This window comes from Mustela nivalis (assembly GCF_964662115.1).
Source record: "Mustela nivalis genome assembly, chromosome: X".
Lineage (NCBI taxonomy): Eukaryota > Metazoa > Chordata > Mammalia > Carnivora > Mustelidae > Mustela > Mustela nivalis.
Window position 1 is genome coordinate 90,286,971 of NC_139040.1, and position 18,433 is coordinate 90,305,403.

The 18,433-nt window shown below is 41.4% G+C and overlaps 1 protein-coding gene across 3 annotated transcripts in view; it reads left to right on the forward strand.

The window, feature by feature from the left end:
• Positions 1–18,433, forward strand: part of SHROOM4 (shroom family member 4) — a 215,647-nt gene that overhangs the window by 145,870 nt on the left and 51,344 nt on the right. Inside the window, exon 1 of one of the 3 annotated variants that reach the window (XM_082717169.1) lies at positions 17,534–17,937. The exons of the other annotated variants lie outside the window; for them this stretch is intronic. The gene's annotated coding sequence lies outside the window, so the exon portion shown is untranslated. Of the gene's footprint in view, positions 1–17,533; positions 17,938–18,433 lie in introns of those variants that run through there. 3 annotated transcript variants of the gene reach the window in all.

The following is an 18,433-nucleotide window of genomic DNA, read 5'->3' on the forward strand; positions in this document are numbered from 1 at the left end:
CACAGTAAAAAGAATTTCTTCTCCCCTCCCAATTTCTTATCAATGTAATCACTTGCTGTGGCCATTGGTTTGCCACAGCTGGACAGGAAAATTTGCTCTGTGTTGCTTGTGTATTATATCCCAGGATCTGAACAGCTTTCTTGGCCTGAGATCTTGTGTGATCATGAGAATATAATAGTGAAAACACCTTACATTCTCACCACAGTTCTACAAAGTAGATATCATTTGAAGAAACCAAGGCTTAGAATGAACATGCCAGTTGTCTAAAGCCAAATAGCTAATAAACATCAGAGCTGGAACTCAAATCCTGCCTCCATGTGTGACTCCAGAACTCACCTATTATCCCAGTATCAGCATTGCTGAGTTTTGGTGAATTCCACTCACTGGGACTTGCATGGTTCAATAGTTTACTGAGATAGTGCTATATCAGTCTTCTACCCAATAGTTGGTTTGAAAATATTAATACCAGTAAGGAATGAACTGAGTTCTCCTTAGGAATTTGGAGTCAGGTGAAAAGGCTCCACCAAAGTACCTTCGCACCTAAATTTGAAGAGGTTCAGTCAGAACCATGATTCCGTTCAGATGTAATAGACACTCTGTAAATGTCAGTTCTGTCCCTCTATCTCAGCACTTACTATGGGTCAGATGCAGTGCTAGCAGCTCGCAAGTACATCATGTTATCTAATCATGACAGCTCTCTTATAAGGTACTGGCATGAATATATCCCCATATTCCAGATGAAGAGATCGAAGTACAAAGAAATGAGGTAACTGGCACATCTACCATCTTATAACGAGGTCTGTCTGACAGTACATTGTTTGCTCTCTAAAAACTTCAGTTCGTTCCTGCCCACCTACTTTCTTTGCTTCTGTCTCAGTACTATCTTCAGAGGCTTTAAATTTTTTTTTAAGATTTTATTTATTTATTTGTCAGGGATAGAGGGAGAGAGAGCAAGCGAGCACGGGCAGACAGGCAGGCAGAGGCAGAGGCAGAGGGAGAAGCAGGCTCCCTGCCGAGCAAGGAGCCCGATGTGGGACTCGATCCCAGGACACTGGGATCATGACCTGAGCCGAAGGCAGCTGCTTAACCAAATGAGCCACCCAGGCATCCCTCTTCAGAGGCTTTAAATTGAGTATTTCAATTTAGATTGTCAAGAAATCCTTGTATTACTTGAAAAACCTTTAGGCCATGCATGCTTTCTCCCTTTCCTCACCCTGTAGTATCTTCAGTTGTAACCTCACATCCCAACAGAGCCCAGAGCAAAATCAAGTATAAATTGGTCTAAGAGGATAATTGAGTCTTAGTCACCTAGGCTTTAGCTTTGCCTTGACCTGGGACGCTTGCTAGTCTCAATGGAAGAATAAAGTAAGTTAATCAGCTCTTAGATAGGGTGAGAGTTAAGTTTCTAGGTGTGGGTCTGTGCAACTGAACTGATGATTGTTGGCTTCTTACGTTAAGTCATCCAATAGCTATCTGGTGGGTGAAGGCATCTTCTTTTCTGACCTGAAGCTAGGTCAGTCTCAGTCACTGGGAAAATACTGTCATTTGTATTCTGCATTCCTCCTGTTTCTTTGGGATGTGCTATGTTTAATAAAGCATGCATTAGGAGATACTGAGAAAAGAGTTTTTAATCTAGTGTTTTTCTCCCAATAGGTTTAAGTTGCCCCCAAAATGTGTTTGTATGTGTATATGTGTGTTTTAGACTAAATATCACTGAAGAAGTCAACACCTCATTATGTGTAGGTTATTGCATTTGTGGAACAAAATCTCCCTTAAGTGATATAGCTACTGTGTGTCATAAAAAATTAATTCACTTTATGTGTGCATGTTTTCATTTCAGGCATCTTTAATAGGGAAATATATTCTGGTAGATTAGTTTGCAGTGTTTCTAAATAATAAATCATAAATACCAATAAAAGAAAACAACTAAAATGTGCATATTTGTGAGTCAATTATATGTTGATTAACCTTATGTGTTTTTGTCATAATTCTTATGATTGTCATTTTCCCTTGCTGTCAAACAGCAATTCATTTTTGGTACATAAGATGCATAATTATGAATGTTAATACAGCACCCTGCTGCTTCTCATCCCCCCTTTGCATTATGGCACGGATTTACTTTAGAGAAACAATGGTACTTTCTCTTATTATTCATAGTAACTGTAATTAGACACTAAACTTGAGATATAAATATAAGATATAAATATACTTATTATTTACCTATTTTCTTAATTAGAATTTTTCTTACACCAAGATTCTAGAAAAATAATGTTTATAACTCAATTAAGAACCATGGGACCCTGTTTTAAAAATAAAAACAGAAAGAAAGGAATCTGTTATGAAGAAGAGAGCAATGGTATTGGGGGTTTTAAGTGTAAACTCAGTAGTCAGTGGATATCGTGGAAATACTAGGTAAGCCTCTAACCATCTCATAGTCTTATTCTTACGGGTGATTCAGGGCTGTACTTCCCACCTGACAGGGATCTGGTAAAGATTAAATAGGTACCTCATGAGAACATGCCTAGAACAATACGTGATACCAGGTATATCACCAGTGAATGTACAGTTTTTAATATGACATTTGAAAATTTAAAAAGTAATAGGCATTTTCTAAACATTAATTCACCAAATATCTCTAAATAGCAAGTTCCTGTAATACAATGTCATTGATTTAATAAATATTTTTGAGTGTGAGTGCTTAGCATGTACGTAGCAATATGTTAAACATTGTGGTGGCAGTCATAGCAGAAGTATGCTCTAGCTCTGAACTCTAGTGAAGGGAGATGAGACATACATAGGTAAAATGGTTGAGCAAGGAAATACATGATTGTCAAAATGAGTGACACCAGCAGCAAGTGATTATGAAAATTGGAAGAATAACACAAAAAGCTTGCAAAAAAATTTTAAAAAGAAGGGGAGGGTATTCATCCTTTCTGATGGAGGCATAATACTCCATTGTATATATGGACCATATCTTCTTTATCCATTCATCCATTGAAGGGCATCTTGGTTCTTTCCACAGTTTGGCAACTGTGGCCATTGCTGCTATGAACATTGGGGTACAGATGGCCCTTCTTTTGTATCAAAATGGACGGGACTGGAGGAGATTATGCTGAGTGAAATAAGTCAAGCAGAGAGAGTCAATTATCATATGGTCTCACTTACTTGTGAAGCATAAGGAATAACACGGAAGACATTGGGAGATGGAGAGGAAAAGTGAGTAGGGGGAAATCGGAGGGGGAGACAAACCAGGAGTGACTGTGGACTCTGAGAAACAAACTGAGGGTTTGGGAGGGGAGGGGGTTGGGGTTAGGTGAGCCTGGTGGTGGGTGTTAAGGAAGGCGTGTATTGCACAGAGCACTGGGTGTGGTGCATAAACAATGAATTTTGGAACACTGAAAAAAATGATACAAAACTTAATAAAATAAGAAATAAAAAGAGGAGGAGGTTGGCTGAATTCCTGAATGATACGTGGGAAGGCATAAAAAGAGGATGGACCTTGAGAGCTTGTTTGGAGGTTCTAGCAGGGGAGCGCAGCTACTCATATACCCTCTCCTCTATCCGGGAAGGTCGTCCTCTTCCACAGAGCGCACAGCTTCGGGAGAATAAATGAAACAAGATGGGATTGGGAGGGAGACAAACCATAAGTGACTCTTAATCTCACAAAACAAACTGAGGGTTGCTGGGGGGAGGGGGTTTGGGAGAAGGGGGTGGGATTATGGACATTGGGGAGGGTATGTGCTTTGGTGAGTGCTGTGAAGTGTGTAAACCTGGTGATTCACAGACCTGTACCCCTGGGGATAAAAATATATGTTTATAAAAAATAAAAAATTAAAAAAAAAAGAGGATGGAGAGAAACATAGGTTTGGAGACTATTAAGGAAGCCCATCCAACTTAATCAGTAAGAGGAAAATTTGAATAATCTATGGAAAGTCCATAAAAAGCAAACTTTATCCAGTAGGCAGTGGGGAGCTGCTAGAGGATTGTGAGTAGGTGAATAAGAATGAAATTAGTGTTTGTGGGAAATTGGTGTGGGTTGACTGAATGTAAAGTGGCCATGTGGTGTGATTGTTTATGCAGAGTAGACTGGAAGAGTTAATGGGAGAGATATATCAAAGCCAAAAATTTGTGACTGATTCAGTACACAGGCTAAAGAAAAGGAGGAGTAGTAGTTACAAGGTTTGAGCCAGTCAAACTTATATAGATGTAAAGCAAACAAATAAGATTTTTAAAAAACTAAAGTAGGAAGAGTTAGGCTTGATGTTAATGTTTGTTTGGCTTTTCCTTGGTTTTCTCTTCAGTTTGAGTTGACTGATAAGATACGTAGAGATTCAACTGCAGTTGTAGCGCATAGGTAGAACTGGTGTGGTGCTTAGGGGAGAGATCAGTACCAAAGATTGCTCTAGACCCATAGAATGCTATTCCTAATCTAAACTAGTCTCAAGGGATGCCTGGGTGGCTCACTCAGTTAAGTGTCTTGTCTTTGGTTTAGGTCATGACCCTGTGGTCCTGGGATGGAGTCCCACATTGGACTCCTTGCTTAGTGGGGAGTCTGCTTCTCCCTTTGCCTGTTGTTTCCCTCGCTTGTGCTCTCTTTGTCTCTGTGTCAAATAAATAAACAAAATCTTTTTAAAAAGAATAAACTAGTCTCAATTACACATAAGTATCTTTAGGTAGTCATTTTCTCCTAAAAACATCATCTGCCCTTGACCTTCATCCTCCTCTAACAATGATTCTCTTTCCCTTCACAGCTCAGCTCCTTAGGCTTTTGAAAAGTATTCTTATATCCCTTGTCTCCCTTTCTTCCTTCCCATTTCCCCCGTAGTCTGGCTTCTTCCACTGTGACAATACTCTTCTCTGTATAGTTCCAAGGTACATTAGTATCCTCCAGGTTGAAAAAACAGGGAAGGAGCATCTTCCTTCTCCTTTTCCAATGAGCAATTTTAATAGAGTTTTTCAGCAGTAAACTACAGAGGAAGGAAGGTAGCCACTGACATATAATAACACTGGTGTTAAACCATTTACCAACTGGCCAACCTTTAGCAAGTCACTTAATCACAATTTCCTGATATGTACAAATATTTCTATAACCTTATGGAGTCACATGAGTAAGTGAGATGATATGTATAAAGACCTTTAGAAGTAGTTGTTGCTTAATAAACACTAGCCCTGTTGAATACTTCTTTCTGGAAATTTCTTTGATTATTAAACATCTCTTTCTCCTAGTTTTCTTCCTACTGTTTATTTCCAGTTCTTTTTCCGTAATTTGTCTCCTAACTACTGGTATCCCCTAAAACAGTGGTCCTCAAACTTGAGTGTGCACTAGAATTCTCTGGAGGATTTGTTAAGGAACATATTGGCTCCCTCCTCCCCACAGTTTCTGATCTAATCAGGGGCCAAGGAGTTCTCAGATAGTGCTGGTGCTGCTGGTCTAAGTATTGAACTTTGAGAACTACTAATCTAAAGTTTGGTCTCAGACCCTCTTTCTCATTCTATGAACTTTTCTTGAGAGGCTTCAGGTACTGCTGATAACTCCCAGATTCCTGTATCCAGGGAAGACCACACTCCAAGATTCTGGATTCAACTTCATATTACACTAGCATGCCCAAGGTGATTCTAAAGTACATATGGAAATATAAATCTGTAAGATTAGTCAGGAGATGTCTGAAAAAGAAGAGTAATAAGGGAGAAAGGGACCAGTACCTTTCTAACACATTATAAAACTACAATAAATAAAACAGCTTAATTAAAACTGGCACATATTCATGTGTCAGATCAATGGACCATAATTAGGTCTAGAAATTGATCCAAAGACATAGTTTAGTATATGATCTTTAATATATGATTTTTTCATGAAATTAAAGGTCTTTCTAAATAAGACACAAAGGAAGCCATCAAGGAGAAAACTGTTAAGTTCAACTACACCAAAGTTAAAACGTACAGCAGAACTTAAGTGTATAAACAAAATCTAAAGATATAAGCCTGGGAAGGAGATTTTGCATCTTTATATATAAAGAGCTCTTGAGACCGAGAATCACTAAAGAAAATACCAACAAATCATTGTAAAAGAGAAAAAAGGACCTAAAGAGGCAACTGAGAAAAAATAAAGTTGGTCTATAAAAACAAATGAAAAGATGCTCACCAAAACTCATAATTAAAGAAATACAGATTTATTTAAGCAACAACTCATGCCTTAAGATACAACTTATGAATGAACCTATGAGAATGGCAAAAATCAGAGCATTCAGTATTCATTATTTTTTGTCAAGCATGCAGAGAAACACACTCTTACACCTTGCTATATACTTTCTACTCAAAATGTGATACTTGGGCCACCAGTATCTGTATCAACCCAGAGATTGTCAGAAATGCAGTTCCAACCCAGAACTACTAAATCATAACCTGCATTTTAATGAGATCCCCAGGTGATTTGTTTGCACATTAAAGTTTGAAAAGCACTGCTGTAATACATTGTTGGTGGAAGTGCAAATTACCATAACCTCTTTGGATTTCAGGAAACTTTATTACAAACATTTACATATTTTGTGAACCACAATTCCACTTTATCTAATAGATATAATCATCTGTATGTAAAGATTACAGAGATATTCAGTGCAGCATTATTTGTAATAACAAAAAAATAGACACAACCTCAGTATTCATTAACTGGATAATGGTTAAATAAACTGAACAAAATTTCCATGGTGTAATACTATCCAGTTCTTAAAAAGTTGTGAAAAAATACACACAGATATGAAATTATCTGTTTAAGCACAAACATCAGATTTCTGAACAGTATTCTTGTATGCTTTTTTGGTGTTCTATTTTTATATTTCCATTTTACAGATGATGTAAGTGAGGCAAAGATGTTAAATAACTAGCTCAAGGCCATTAGCTAGCAGTGATGAATTCAGATCCAGTCTGGTTCTAGAGCTTATGCTTTTAATACTATACCATACTGCTACTGGGGGATAAATAGGAAAATGTTAACAGTGGTTTCCCTAGTAGTGTGGGGGACTCATGTTTTTGTATTGTTTGTACTCTTTGAATGGTTTGCCTTCTGCAAGTGTTGCTTTAAAAAAAATACTTAAAAATCAACTTGTCCAAAATTGGATTGATTTCCTCCCTATTCTTCTTCTTGTATTGGTGACAGGCTGAATCATCTGCTGAAGTGAGAAATCTGGCAGATATTCTGGACTCCCTCCTCTTCTTTACTCCTCACATCTGTCCAATCAGACACCAAGATTTATTGGTCCTACCTCCCAGACAAGATAATTCTCAAATATACCTCTCCACTCTGTCCCTGAATCAGAGATCGCTTGGACTATAACTTTTATTTCCAAGTGGTCCACCTGCCTCTTTTCTCCCTACCAAATGTCAACTGAAACATCTTCCCAAAATGCAAATCTGGTTTTGCCTCTGTCATACTTAAAATCTTGCACTTACTACCCAGTGCCTGTGGGAACGTCCAAACTCATTAACATGGTGACTTAGTTCGTCCATGTTCTGGCCCAGCCTGCTTCTCTAGCCTTACCTCTCACCACTCCTCTCACATCCTACTCTCAGGATACCATTTTTGACTCCCATTTCCATGATTCTCACATGCTATTCCTGTAGGAGTACATTTCATCTCATTCAATCCCTACCCTTCTGTCAAGGTCAGACCTCAAGCATGACCTCCTTTACGTAGATTTGGTACCTGCAGGTTAGTAGACGTTATGTATTCTGTACTAGGCAGGTCAAGATGCCCTAAAGTTCTGTTGTCTCTCAGTGTTCCACAGGATATATCTCCAGTGTCAAAGCCTTCTTGCCTGAATGCTCTGTGTTCATAATCCTTGTGGACTCCCAACATGGATTCCAACATGTGGACTCCCAACATTTTTCAATGCCTAGGTGGGAAGGGAAATTTTTTTTTGTATTTTCATATTTCCTGTTTACATTGGTACCAGCAACGAATTCATTCATTCATTCATTCATTCATTCACTCATTCAATTATTGAGAGCCAAGTAAGCACTATTCAAGATGCTGGGGACAAAAAACAAAGAACAATACTTTAAAATTTTCCTTCTGTGATTCTTTTAGTGTTAGTATTTTCAAATTAAATCTATATTTATGTATGAGTTTTGTTTCAATTTTACAAACATTACCTTGACAAAATTTAAAATCCAATTTAAGTCAAGTCCAATTTTTTAAAAAATAACTGATTTGTTTATTCTCCATCCCAAGAGGAAGGAATGTGTATGATTGAGTGCAGGAGTGCATGCATGAGAGAGAGAGAGCAAGCAGTTACCTGCAGTGAGGAAATTGGGTAGGGAGTAAGTTGAGAGGCATGAGTAGGGGAATTCATATTCCTCAGAAGGAAAATAATTTTATTTCAATTCTTGCATTTTTTCTAAATTGCTGTTTGGAAAAGCCTCTATTAAAAAAAATGAAAACCAAAGAAATGAAAATCTTGAGCAACTAGAGGTTTATAAATGTAAATACATCAGATCAGGAAATTTCCCAGGGGCTCATGCAGGACATTGTGGAACCATATGAAAGCCTTCACGGAGAGAAATTTCAGAAAGGGAGGTAGATATATAGCAGCGGCTCACCCGCTCATATCTCCTCCAAACAGAGAAGATGTGAGCAGTGAATTGCCCTCTTGGTTCTGAGACCTTCCTCAACATGAAGTAATGTGTTCCCTCCTGCCCCTGGAGCCCAAATTCTATTCAGGCAGCCCCCTCGACTATATACACAGTCACTGACAGTTGAAGAAAGGTTCCCAGGCTGCCTTGGAAGACAAGACCCCACATAAGTCAAAGCACCAGCAGCCAGTATTTTATTTATTTATTTGTTTGTTTGTTTGTTTTTAAAGATTTTATTTACTTATTTGACTGAGAGAAAGAGAGAACACAAGGAGTGGGGAAGGATAGAGGGAGAAGCAGACTCCCTGCTGAGCTGGGAGCCCAATGTGGAACTCAGTCCCCAGACCCTGGAATCATGCATGACCTGAGCTGATGGCAGATGCTTAAATGACTGAGCCACCCAGGTGCCCAGCAGCCAGTATATAAAAGAAGCTGCTTGAAAATCTGTTTTTTTTTTAATTGTGTTATGTTAGCCACCATACAATACATCATTAGTTTTTAATGTAGTGTTCCAAGATTCACTGTTTACGTATAATACCATGCAATACAGGCCCTCCTTAGAAAATCCGTTTTAAAATGCATGGTAGCATTCTTTAGAGTGATGGCTCTCAAATGCACGTGTGCGGTAGAATCACTTGGAGAGGTTGTTAAAATTCAGATTTCTGGGCCCGATTCCTAGAGTTTCTGATCCAGAAGATCTGGAGTCGGACCCCAGAATTTCATTTCTAAACCAGTTCTCAGTGATGCTGATGCTGATCTATAGAAAAACTTCAAGAACCACTGTTTAGGGAAAAAGCAAAGGAATTTGAAAGTGAAGAACTTGGGTTCAGGCCTTGTGTGATTTATTTCGCCTCTGAGCCTGAGTTTCATCTTTCCTGCAGTAGAGTTTATAAGGTGGTTGTAAGGATTAAATGGAGTGGTGTGTATGAAAGTTCCTTGTGAACTATATACAAATATTAGAAATTAGATGTCTTCACTAATGGTACTTGCGGCCACACCCCACACCAGATATTCCTGTGCCTTGTTCCCTCTCCATGAAATTTTGTCCAACCAAGTTCATCAGGCACCTGCGAAGAAACTATAGCCAAGGAGGCCTTGAGTAGGGCTCCTGGGTGGCTCAATCAGTTAAGCATCTGCCTTCAGTTCAGGTCATGATCCCAGGGTCCTCGGATCAAGTCCCACATTGGGCTCCCTGCTTCACAAGGAGCCTGCTTCTCCCTCTGCCTCTGCCTCCTTCTCTCTCTCTCTCTCTCTCTCTCTCTCTCTCCATCTCTCATGAAAAAAATAAATAAAATCTTTTAAAAAAAAGAAGAAGAAGAAGAAGACCTTGAGTAGTAATATTTTTCAACCCACTGGGCACAGCCACGATGCTGACCTTGACTTGACCCCTTTCCTTTGCCTGGTCTCCCTTCAACTTGTTCCTTATTCTTCCAGCCCTGGCCACCTCTCACAGCAAAGAACAGTTTCCAGTGTTAATATTGGCATAAAAAAACTGCCAAATGCTGGGGCTTGGAGATTTTTTTAGTTTGGGGGGGTTTTGATTTTGGGGGAGGGTTGGGTTTTGTTTTTGTTTTTGTTTTAGTAGTAAAATAAACAGAGGAATATACTACCAAGCAGCAAAGCATTTGTTGGGAAAGCATTTTGCTAGTTGGTGGCCTCTAGGCTGATTTGCCTGAGGGTGAAATCTAGATGTTTGAAATAGTTAAGTGAAATGACAAGTATAATTGCAGATTCCTAACTTAAATGTATCAGACAGTTATATCCGACAACTGTCAGGGTAAATGATATCTCCATGTAGAATGGTGTCTTTTTTCTCTGAAAACCTTTTCTCATTCAGCTATAATGCATGTGTAGAGAAAACTTTGCAATTTTGTGAAGGTGTAAGAAATGTTAGAATATCCCTTAATTCCACCACATAGAGATAAATGCCTACTGGGAAGATATTAGTATATTTGTTTTCAGTCTTTTAATATGTGTATGATTGTACATGAATATATAGGTACATGCATATATATTTTTTGAATTGGGCTGGTACTACATACAGGTTTATATACTTTTTCTTTGGCTTACCATTGTATTGTGAGCCTTTTCCAGGATCATTAAGTAGTCTGGAGAAACATGGTTTTTAATGGTAGATTATTTTTCCTTCGTGTAGATGTACAATACTTCACTTAACTCTTCCTAAATGTCAGACACTTAGAATATTCCTGTTTTTAGCATCATAAATATCCCTGCAGTAGATGACACTTCATGTACATAAATCAATGTGTGCATCTCTAATTGCTCTCTTAGGATAGAATCCCAGGAGTGGAAAGACTGGATCAAAGGGTAGGAACATTTTTTAAAACAGATGTAATTCACATACCATAAAATTCATTACTTTCAAATGTGTCATTCAGTGATTGTCAGTATATTCACAAAGTTATGCAACCACAATGTTCTCTAATTCCAGGGGAGAAAAATGGAGTACTTCATAAATTTGCATGTTATCCTTTGCAGGGGCCATGCTAATCTCTATATCATTTCAATTTTAGTGTATGTTGGCTGAAACAAGCACAGTGGGAACATTTTGATGTCTCTTGCTACACTACATTTCCCTCCAGCAAGCGTGTACCCATATCCCTTCCTACCTAGCAATGCGTAAGAATGCCTGTGTCCTGTCACTTGGTGGACACTTAGTTTAAAAATACATATTGCCGATATCTTTGAAAAATGACTTTATTGTTGTGTCTCTTTGATCAGCTTTTCTTCTTCTCCCACCTGAACTCTAGCTGTTCTGTAGAGACCTGTCACCTACCCTCTTTGTACACATTTACCACAGGCAGTTACATCTAATGCAGCAGCATCAGCTGCCTCCTCTCGGGATAATGACTGCATGTCCATAGCCTGCCCTAATCTCTTTCTAGCACTGCAGCCCAGACATTAAGCTTCTTGCTGGGCATGCCTATCTACATAATTTGACAGCCTATGGAACAAACTCTTGTCAAAAATAAAATATTTATCCCAAACCCAGCTCCTGCTCCAATTTCCCTATTTAGATGAGCGATACCACTGCTCTCCCACATCTTTCATGGTCACATTAACCCCGTTCTCTCCTTCATATTTAATTAGTAGTCCAACCCTGTTGATTCTGATTCTCATGTCCTCCCTCTCAGCCTTCCCTTCCGCCGCCCCCCACTCCGCTGCCCTGCTCTAGTTCTACCTTTTACTGTATGTGTGGTGCCAGCCTGCTTCTCTATGCTTTCACTATTTATCCACATAATTTGTCCTACACTTGGCTACCAGAATAATCCTTCGCACACATTGATTTTTACCATGTTGCTGTCCTATCCTGGAGCCTCCAAAGCCTCTCTCTTGCCTCTTGGGTTATATAAAGTAAATGCTTTACCCTAACACTTATGGGCTGCCATGTTCTCACCGTCATTTTAATTTTACTTCCCGTGTGCCTTATAGAAACTGTACGTTCTTCATTCAGCATATTCCTGCTTTCTCCCCTCTTGTTTATGCAAAACTTGGCATGACTTCTCCAGTCTCCTCCAGTTTAAACTGAGTCTTCATTTTGGCATGTGCCATGGTACCCTTCCATGCACCTTAAATGTAGATGGAAACTCCATCAATGTTTGAATAAAAGAATGGTGAGGACTGCCAATTTTTTTTTTTTTAGCACTACTAATGACTTAGTTTCGGGAATGAATTCTGTGCTAAGAAGGTACAGATGCCAGATGACCCAAATGTCATGGCTTCCTTTTCCCTCACTCTCCGCATTCAATCCATCAACAAATCCTGCCAGCTCTACCTCTTTGAGACATCTCTAATCAAGCTTCTTTTCTCTACCCTACTGCTTCCTCCCTAGAAAAAACCACCATGATCTCTTACATATAAGAGCCTTTCTAACTGGTTCCCTGGCTCCTACTCTTGTCTTACCTAAATCCATCAGCCAGGTGAGATCTTTATAAAATTTTGATCATTTGGACATTAGCAATGTCCACTCTCTTTCCACTGCACTGAGATTTAAATGTGTGCTTCTTACCTTGGCCTTTGAAAATGACCTGGCCTTGGCACTTTTGCAACCTCTTCTCCCACTACTGTCCACCTAGCTCACTGTAGTCCAGTTCCACTGCACATTGACCCTTCCTTATTGTCATCTTTGCTCAAAGCAGAGTGAGTGGGTGTTCTTTGTTCTACTGGGGTATTCACTATTGTTGGCTATCGTCCTAAGGCTTCATGGCCTTACTAGTGGGGGTGAATTGAAGAGTGGCCAGAAGTAATTCTGAGGGCTTTGAGGCTTGACTTTGGGGGAAACCTCTGTGGGTTCCATCATCTCCCTGAAAAGGGATCTCTAATACTGAGTTTGAGTGGAAGAAGATATTTGGCTTAAAGGGAGAAGAAAGGAAATTTTGTATTATTCCCATAACCTCCTTCCCACAGGATACTACAAATACTACTAATAGAAACCAGAGCTGAAGGACAAGCATCCTCTACCTTCTTTATCATTGGGGGTGTTGGTTTACACAGCAGAAGCTGACTCAGAAGATGGTGCTCTATGAACCTGTTGTCATTTTCTCTGTGTGCTCTCCAGAAGTCTTTTTCAGGCCTCTGGTGGGGCACTCTTAGCTTTTGTAACAGGAAAGTGAGAAAAGCTTTCTTTCATTATTCAGATTCCTGACTTGCTTCCCTTGCTTTTAGAAGCTGTGTAATATGCACTGTTAACCACCTTGCCTTTAGGATCACTGACAATAAGCAGTCTATGATGGGTATGTCTTATTAGACTATACAGAGAAAAACTAAAATATGTTCTCCAGCCCACTCTGAAAGAGAATTCTAAGTACTATGTTTCTCAAGTACTAAGCATTTTTTAACCACTTAGTATTTGGAAGGCTCTCCTGCATCATTCACAGTTTGCCTCTTTCCAGCCTTTAGAAAAAGAGGTGTCCCCATGTTTTAAAGATTTCAATGTGAAAAATGGATACATGAAGACAAAAGTCAAATCAGATGAAATATCACTGTCTGCATGAAGAGCCAGAAGGCACCCCCTGACACACACCACAGCATTTGAGGGAGTCTCTCCACCTCAGCATCCCCTTTCTTATTCGCTACCCTGGGTTTCCTTTTGCCTATGGATGGACCCCCAGCATGGAGGGTGGAGAGGGTGATCCAGTGGATTTATATGAAAGAACTTGACCTGAATATTCAGAGAAATGAGGGGAAGTTGGAGGAGGTGGGGGAAGGTGGGGAGGCAGAACAATACCAAAGCCCTTCTACATAAAATACCCACATTTCAGGTGATCCAAATTATAACTTCCCCAGACTGACAAGAAAGCCACTGTTGTCAAAGTTGTCATTAAAATTATACACACACACGTATACATGTTTCCTGCTGGTTTGGTCTGTAATAAGAAATGATCTCTGGATCGCCAGGCTGCAAGCCCCCACTCCCGGCCACTAACAGTGGGATGTGAGTGGGCCTTCATAGCTCTGTATCCCTCCATGATGATCAAGCAGCTTTTCCCCTATTTTGTCAGATAAACAAGCTGTGCATTGTTCTGTCCGCCGGTCCGTGTGCAGGCTTCCCTTCCTGCTGAGCTGGCCAGAATGGGTTTGGCCTCCTTCGTGTGGGGCAGGTGGAATGTGATATTCAGGGGGAGGCTGGAAGAACCACAGAAAGTAAACAGAGCTAATCAAGGGCTCTCTTCTGTACTTCTCCTTATCTAAATACTTTCAAAAGAGGAAAGAGCCTACAACAGATTATGGCCCAGACCTTGGATTAACACAATCCCCGGCAACACAGACCATATTTTCCTTCTTGCTCTGGGTTGGGGCAGAGTCATTGTTCTCTTTCTCTATTTGCCTCTACACATTGCTTGGCAGGTCTGCTGGAAGCCAGGCTCCGAGACAGGTAGTGCTGTCAGAAGATACTGGGGTGACAGCCCACTAGGGCACTCATTCCAGAATTCTGCCTCCATCTCCTCATCTCTCAGAAGTTTTTATCAGAGGGCTCTTCTGGGAGCTAGCTTCTGGCTTATCTGCCACTTTCACTGCATGTGCCCATCCTCCTCTTGCAGCTATGCCAAGTTCTTATTTTCTGAGTGCTTGGAAAAGAAGCAGTCATCTTGGGATGCCTCGGTGGCTCAGTTGGTTAAGCATCTGCCTTCAGCTTGGGTCATGATCCCAGGGTCCTGGGATCAAGTCCCACATCAGGTTCCTTGCTCAGCAGGGAGTCTGCCTCTTCCTCTGCCTCTCTTTCTCTCTCTCTTTCTCTCTCTCTCTCTCCCTCTCTCTCTGACACATAAATAAATGAAATCTTAAAAAAAAAAAAAAAAGGAAGCAGTCATTTTTACCTTCCCCCAAACATAGGTTATACTTGGTCATGTAATCTGGAACTCAGCCCTGCTAAGGGAGAGGATCCCCCTTTCACCCCCAACCCCTCCCCCAGCTTCTTTCCCAAATCTCAAATTGGCCAAATGGCTTGTGTTCCTCTTTTATCTTCCTTTGCCTATGGATTTTTCAAGTATAAGCTGTGCCTACCTGCCCATCCTCTCACCTCATCTGGTCACTCCCTAGCTCATTTGCCCTCCCCACCTCCCCTACCTCAGGAAGTCTCACAAACATGATTGCACCTCTCGTTATAATTTCCTCAACCTCACCTGGGTACTGAAAAGGCCAGACTGCCATCAAACTCCTTCTTCTTTATTTTGTTAGGAAGTGAGGATTGGCAGGCCTCATCAGGGAATCACACTGGTTTTTGCTGGGTTGCTGAGTGGAAGGAGGAAGGCACTTGATGACCAGAAGATTGGGGAGGCCTGGCACTGAGGCCTGAGTAGTGACAGAAGAGATTGTTTATCCTGCTGCTTTTTCAGACCAGGGGTTATCCTGTAGTGTACCATTAATGGTACCGTATTGTGCATTGTCAAAGAATGGTGATCACACCACTGGCAGCAGCATTACTGTAGAGCTTGTGAGAAAATCAAATCTGGAGCCTACTCTAGACCTACTGACTCAGAATCTGCATTTTAACAGGATGGCCAGGCTATTAGTATGCCCACTAAAGTTTGAGAAGCTCTGAGTATCCAAGTACAAGGTTTGGCTTTTGAATCTTTTTTTTTTTTTCAAAAATTTTTTATTAAGTTTTGTATTCAATTCCAGTGTAGATACAGTGTTAAATTAGTTGCAGGTGTACTATATAGCTATTCAATGCTATATATATATATATATATATATATATATATATATATATATATAATGCTCATCCCAACAAGTGCACTCCTGAATCCTGATCTCCTATTTCACCCACCTCCCCTCTGGTAACCATTGGTTTTGGACCTTCTTTTTTTTTTAAAGATTTTATTTATTTATTTGACAGAGAGATCACAAGTAGGCAGAGAGGCAGGCAGAGAGAGAGGGGGAAGCAGGCTCCCTGCTGAGCAGAGAGCCCCATGCGGGGCTCGATCCCAGGACCCTGAGATCATGACCTGAGCCGAAGGCAGAGGCTTAACCCACTGAGCCACCCAGGTGCCCCTGGACCTTCTTTTAACTAGTCCTTTCTCTTTCATCTTCATTTGGATTAAAAAAGTTATTTTTCTTGCTATTAACAGTACTTTTGCCCATTATTATTTGGGGTAGAAGATAATATTAACAGCAGGTGCCAATTATTGAATACCAGTGGGTAAGAAAATGGAAGCCCTGTGACATGCCCAAGTCCAAACCAGGAATGAGTAATGAAGCTGAGACTCCAAGCCAGATTGATATGCCCATAAAATCCCCAGCCTTTCCCTATACAGTACTAACTACCAAAGGGAGGCCTATGGGCTTCTTTGGATGGCACCAGCCTTTTGGGGAGTAGACAAAAGTCAACCTAGACTTCCCCAGATGGTACACACGGAGGAGAGGGGAAGAGGCTCCAGGAACAATTTCCCCAGAGAGGAATAGCCTGGGCATGCTTCTTGTCCTGAGGGGACCCATATAAGCCCTCTTAGGCCAGAAACTGCTGGACTTTGGACCAGAGGCCAAGGGAAACTGGAATGGGGATTAGGAATATTACAAAGGGCAACCCCCAACTCTAAATCCCTGAGAGAAATTAAACTCTGATGCCTGACTTGGGGCTTGGGATATAAGAAACTAACGTGTGGCTGCTCTGGTTTCTGGCTATCACACATGTCAGTGAGGACGTCATCTGAAGCCCCAGCCTGGGGCCCAGGACTATTACAGCACAGCATGTTTAGCTGGAAGGGTCATTTGTTTCAATGGAGTCAACATTTTATTTTGCAGAGAGGAAACGGAAGCTCAGAGAGGAGGAGTAAGTTGTCAGAAGTCCGAGCAAATTCACAGCAGAGCCAGAGATGCTGACTCCAAGCACCACTATTCTGGAGTTGGGGTCTCTACTGCAAAATAAGGTTTTCCCTGGATTGGCTCAGGTGCCCATAGGAAGTGCAGACCCTGTAAAATATGACCCAGACTGGTTTATAAGTCTTTCTGCCTCAACAGAACCTTCTCCTTGGAAAATCTCTAGGTCACTTGCTCCCAGCTATGTAAAATAAGCAGTAGTCCTTCCTCCTTGCTCTTCTGGACCTGGAGGCTGCTAACCTTGGCTGATCTGGGCTTCCCTTTTCTGGGGCCCAGCAGACCTACAGAGATGGCTGGGTGGGGTCAGCTTGGTTCAGGAAGCACAGGAATTCTTTTAAGTGTATGTGTCTGGGGTATTTTTCTCTCTCACTTACGTGTATTTTTAAAAATTCTTTTTAGACACTCGCTTTATCTTTCCCAAACATCATTTCCTTGCTCCTTTCCTGAGTTCTAGCAGTGGCTGGGGGCCCAGCTTCCTTATTGGCCCCTGAGCTGTGGAAGGGGGTGGGCCAGGACCCAGAGGAGGCTGGAGTAGGGAACAGGGGGGCTGTTTATGCTGCTGGAACTGCCTTTCATCCTTCCCTTTGCCACCAGGGTTCTGGCTGGTTTCTGGAGCAACGTCTTCACTCCTTCAGTCCTGCTCTCTGGCACTGGCTTTCGGTCCCTACAGTTGTGGCCACATCTAGGTCCAACGGTTGGTGACCATACCTTGCCTTCAGTGCTACTCCTCTCTGTTCTTGGAACTGGGACCTGACTGTGCCTGAGGCCCTTGGATCACACTCAGGAGCTGGGGCTGATGGCCCATGATCTCAGGAGGTCTTAAAAGGAAGGTAGACGGGTCCCAGCTAAGGAAGATCCAGCCTGCAGGAAGGAGCCTTGGGGTCTGGCTGGAGGGGTCCTTGGGCACCTGAGCTGATTGGATACCCAGCTTTCTCCTAATCCATCTCCCCACGAAGGACAAGTTCCATGGTAGGTACTGCGGGTAGTCATGGCTGCTGCCCCTCTACCCACTTCAGCTTTCTTTCTTTAATATACCTTTCTTTGTTTCCTTAGGAAGGAACTTTGGGACAATGAATGGTTGGGTATGTACTAATGACAATGTCTGAGCCAAGCATGGGAGAAAGGACAGGCCACTGGTGTCATTCCTTCCATGCCTAGGCCTGGAGCTGCATGGTTGGTGATTGGCATTTTCTTGCCTCTCTGCTTATTTCTCTTCATCCGTCTTCCCCACTGCCTAAAGGGGGTATGGTTTAAATCTAGGACCACTGGGACTTTCCTTTTCTGACTGCTTCTTGTGGAAAGAGCCAAGAGGAGCCTCAGATATACCAGCTCGTTGAGACAGGACCCTCTTTGGGGAGGAGGGGTCATGCGGTATCCTAGAAAGGACTGGAGGTTCTAAGCCTCATCCTCACGCCAAAGCAATTTCAGTTTTCTGAAGCTGGCAGTGCAGTTCAGCTTTCTGTTA